This window comes from Nannobrachium achirus (assembly GCF_963921795.1).
Source record: "Nannobrachium achirus genome assembly, chromosome: 11".
Taxonomy (NCBI): domain Eukaryota; kingdom Metazoa; phylum Chordata; class Actinopteri; order Myctophiformes; family Myctophidae; genus Nannobrachium; species Nannobrachium achirus.
Window position 1 is genome coordinate 40,971,797 of NC_137820.1, and position 5,167 is coordinate 40,976,963.

Below are 5,167 nucleotides of genomic sequence, written 5' to 3' on the forward strand. Positions count from 1 at the left end.
GATTTGTTTGTCTCAGTTTATCTTAGTTTGTTTTCTCAATTGTTTGGAGCGCACGCAAACGTGTCTCCGTCCCCCTCAACCGGAAGTGTGACTATCAATCACACTTCCGGTTGAGAATACATGTTTCCTAACAGACACAAAAATGGGTCACCACCTGGCCAGCAGTCTGTGCAGATTAATTTGTCACACCTGTCAACCTGTGGAGAGATAGGGAGAAGACAGAGAGGTTATCCATTTGTAAGGTTGTGGAAGTATTATTTCATTAGTAGTATTAAGTACATTAGTTTTGGATTTGCTGGTGATGAAAGGAAAAGGAGTAAGAACATGAATGCAAACTAGAAAAACTGTTCCTACGAAACAATGTGGGCTCGCTCGTGACTATACTTAGCAGCGTGCTAACTTTTTTTTTTTTTCACCAATTGCGCCTCATTGGCTAACGGAACACGATATGCGGCGGAAATAATAACGAAACCATAGTGTTTTCGCCTTTGAACTGTCTGCGGCGGAACTCACTATATAAATAATGAGGATAAGATAGTGTTCTCGCCTTTCAGGCGAGGCCACAATTAGCCTATAGACCTTTTTCCACAGTGGTAACACCTGTGAAGGAAGTAAGGAAGAGGCCAATTTCGTACGGCCGTATCCAATCAGAGAGGGGCCATCCAAGCCGTAGCCAATGAGGGAACAGCCCTCTTGGTGACATCACCATCAACAAGTGCGACCTGATATAAATAACAAGTCGCAAGTTGGCACCTCGACAGAGTACCAACTTGCCCACCCACATACACCGATCAGCGCCGATCGCAATACTTGGACACACTGCTGGCACACAAGTAGGGGCGGCATAGCTCAGGGGTAGAGAAACCGTTATTAGAGCACGAAGGGTTCCCGAAAGGTTCCCAGTTCGAATCCGGGCTCCCCCTGAGTTAATGTCGAAGGGTCCTTGGGCAAGACTCTGAACCCCACATTGCTCCCGGTGAGCTGGTTGGTGCCTTGCATGGTTTCCTCCGCCACCGGTGTATGAATGTGTGCATGAATGGGTGAATGTAATGCACAATCTATGTAAAGCGTTTTGGATCAAAAGCGCTATATAAATGCACCATTTACCATTTAGGCCATACAGTATACATGCCACGATTGCACAAGACTTCCTCAGATCCATATACGCATGTATATTCTGACTCAAATGTATTTCTTCACACATCACATTTTGGACTGAAACCCACATATTAAACCTACATTTATTGGATTTTATGTTCAGATATTAGTGCAAATAAATTTTTATCATGCTCTTGGTTTTCGCTTTAATGACGAGGTTGTCATTTTCGTTTGAGTAAAAGTGAGACATTGAAGTGTGGAACAATGTCTCACTCTGCCTCCTTAGAGCATAAAGGCAGACAGTAAATAATGATGAATAATGGGCAATAAAGTGCTCTCCACCCCAGACTGCCACTTAATGCTGCCAGTCACACACTGTGAACATAATGTACAATCCTTTCTCTTTAAGTGAGGCTGTGTGCCTCTTTATATTTCAACTAATCATAGTGGCAGCATGTATTTGAGCATAAAAGCACTATTATCAAGACAGTGCCGCTGTAAGCAAACAACCAACGGTGACATTCGTTATCGGCGTCGACAGCTCTGCGGCAAAATAATACTGAAACTGTCATCTGAAAGCTGAGCGTGTACAGTATATCTGTTATCTTACAATACATGCACAGAATATCTGTGCGTATGTCTCTAGTCCACGTCAGAGACCTCTATTGGAGAGTCACGCCAACTCCGTTCACTTCATGGGGCCAGAGATACACATCTATTGGTGAATATTGACAAAGTGCGAACTGAAAGTTTACAGAATGCTTCGAAGTCTATGAGGGAAAAGTGACATTCCGAGTTACATGAACAACGTGACCGGCGTTGTTTCTGACCCCGCATGGGCAGAACTCTCTAATATATGGCTCTGGTCCACGTATCTCGAGAGGGAGCGTGTCGCTGTTACTACATCTCACCTTTTCGACACCCGACTCTAACCCTCCGTGGAGTGAGTCGCTCTCGAGAACCGTTCGACCGACTGACTTCAAATTCGGCACACGCGTAGCTGACGGCCCGAGGGAGTGCCCAAATGACTCAATCGATTACCACATGTGGCAATCGATTGACTAAGCTTGATTTGGATAATTCTCCACACCTGTCAATTTGATTAGTTAGTCAGTCCACTTTTCACAGTCAGTTTGCACTCTTCAGACATTCTCCACACGTTCTCTTCCAAGTGGGAGCAGAGACAATTAACTCAACCGAACTACTCGTCAAATCCTGTTTATTTTTTGTTTTTCTTACCTTTGTTTAGTGTGCTCGCAGTGTGCCCGTCGTGCACGATGGTGCACGGATCGTGCACGGTCAGCGTGCATGTCACCGTACGGATCTGATCACAAAAGAATGATGTCGCCGCGACCAAACGTTAGCATGCTACAAACTCACAAGCTAGTGCTGAAATGCTGGACACGTAGGAGAAAGCCTGCATTTTCTATTAGCTTGGATTCCCCATTGATGATGTGACTACAGAAAGGACACAGACAGACAGTAGTGTTTTTATAACTGCGATATTATTGAATATTTTCTTTGCTTGGTATTTCTTATGTCCATGAATTGAATACCAAGGACTTCTAACGTAAAAAAGACAGTAAAAGGACTTATTTGGGATGTTCCTTTTAGGCAGGGTGTTCAAATGTACTGTACTACATTTCTATTTATTGTTGTTCTTCAGAAACCAGTGGATAATTTGGTAGCCTACTCTGCTCTCAGAGTTATGCGCCGTCCGTGGCCTAATAATGCATTGTAAACTAGGGGTCCTTGAAATTAAAAAAGTTTGAGAATCCCTCCCTGCCTTATAGGCCAACAGTATGATGCTGGATGTGTTGTGTAAAATACTGTAGATATTATCATTATAATGAAACTGATATGACACCGCCACTAGCATGTCTTCTTGCTCTGTCCTTCAGCTAAACACTCTAACTTAGGCCCTGCTGTCTCTGCACAGTGTCTCCGTGATGCACAGCAACAGGATACAAACATGTTCCGGCACAAATCCCTGCATGTATGCTGCACCGTTGTATCAAAGTATTGACTTTCTGAGTGGAATAATAGTGTTGAATGACTGCACATGCACACACACATGCACGCAAGCTTGCACACGCACGCACACACGCACGCACACACACACACACGCACGCACACACACACAAACACACACACACACACACCCCTTTTTCACACCGCGGGCAAAAGTTCACCTTGAGCGCCTATCAGTTTCAAAACAAGGCTACGTATATAGCGTGCAACAGAATACAGTCCGCTCGTCCGCTGCACTCCGTCCGCTATCGCAAGTCAACATTGCATGTGTGCCAGACTATTATCACAGCATAACCAATAGGAACCGTAACCAGCAGGTCCTAGAATACGGAACTTTTCAGCAGTTATCAGCTCCCGGTTCTGCCTCGTCAGAGGGAAAAACCTAAAAAGCAAACAGCAGCTGTACTATGGAAAAAGAGAGGGCAGGCCTTCACTTTCTCATGAGTCATGCCACCCCTCGCGTGTTACCTTAATGCTTGGGTCTTCAACAGGGGGTCCGGGACCCCTAGGGGGTCCTCGGACTTACTACAGGGGGTCCTCCAAATCTTTGTGTGATAGAAGCTTTTTTTCACCTTTTTTATAGCGTCCATATTCGGAGAACTTTAGCCAAAAATAGCCGATCTACAAGCTCACAACGCCTCGCGCTGTGAGGCGTTGTGAGCTTGTAGATTGGCTATTTTTCCCCAAAATCATGTTGGGCACCCCCCCGAGCCACAGGTTGAGAATCCCTCCTCCACACAACCTGTGGTCTTCGTTTCAGCACAACATTTTGATTCGAGCGAATCGAACCATATGCTCATATTTCAAACTTTTCAACAAGTCTCCCAATTTCCCATTTCCCAGGCCCTTAAATCAACTCCATTCGTCCCAATCATCCCGGAGCCTTCTGACTCTGACGCAGAGTTTATCCGTCATTACCAGGCAACCCCCCCCCCCCCCCCCCGCCCCTCTGTCATCGATCTCGCTATTGATTCATACACTTTCTCAAAATGGCCTCTTTCCTATAAACGACAGCGTGTCGGGCTGGTGATTCATGGACACCCAGGGGTGTCACACCAAATTCTGGGCCCTGGGTACAGGGATTCACTGCGGGCCCCCCATGGATGTTCTTAACCCATTTAGACTTGGAACGCATTGTTACGTGTTATTTTACGCTTTAACAATTGAAAAATAGCAGATCTACAAGCTCACAGCGCGGCACCGAGTGCCGCGCTGCGAGCTTGTAGATCTGCTATTTTTGGAAAAATCTTGGAAAATGTCTTTGAATGTTTCAAATCCTTCTGTCAGTGGTGCTCAAACTTTTTCATGTGAAGGACCCCCAAAATGAAATGTATTTTTAGCCACGGACCCCCATGTCAAAATATTGAGTTCCAGGGACCCCCCAGAAGCAGAATTTGAGTCACAAACGTTCGCTTAAAAAATACATATATTCACAGATTTGCACACGTTTTCACGACTTTTCAAAAATAGCAGATCCACAAGCTCGCTGTGAGCTTGTAGATCTGCAAATTTTCAATAGCTAAAGTATAAAATAATTAAGGCCCCTCCAACATGGGCCCTATAATAACTCAGTCCCACTTTTCCCGTCCCTTGTGACGCCCCTGCCTGTTTAGAGGCCGGGGCCCCGCTGCTCTGCGGCAGTGTGTGTGGTGGTGAAAGCTGAATGAATGGCGTCAAACCCCCGAGTAACAAGGCTGGAATGAGCCATGAGTGATTATTGTATGGTTAATAAAAGTCTAGCTGGGTTTCATTGGGGCGCTGCTGCGTGTGTGGCTGCTTGTTGGTCTGATGATGACTTGCACTTTCACAAGCAAGGAGAAGAGGGTCTGAGTCAGCGATCTCCGAAGCCAATTGAGCCGGGCGGGGCCGACTGACTGTTGGGCCGGGAGGGTCACTTTGAGAAGTGGCCCCCATTTCTCAAAGTGGGGTCCCAGGGACCCCCCAATGGGTCCTTGAGGGGGTTCCAAGGGGTCCCCAGCAAAATTGGTTGGTTGATTGATTGATTGATTGAAGACTTTATTAGAAGTTTGCATAGAAA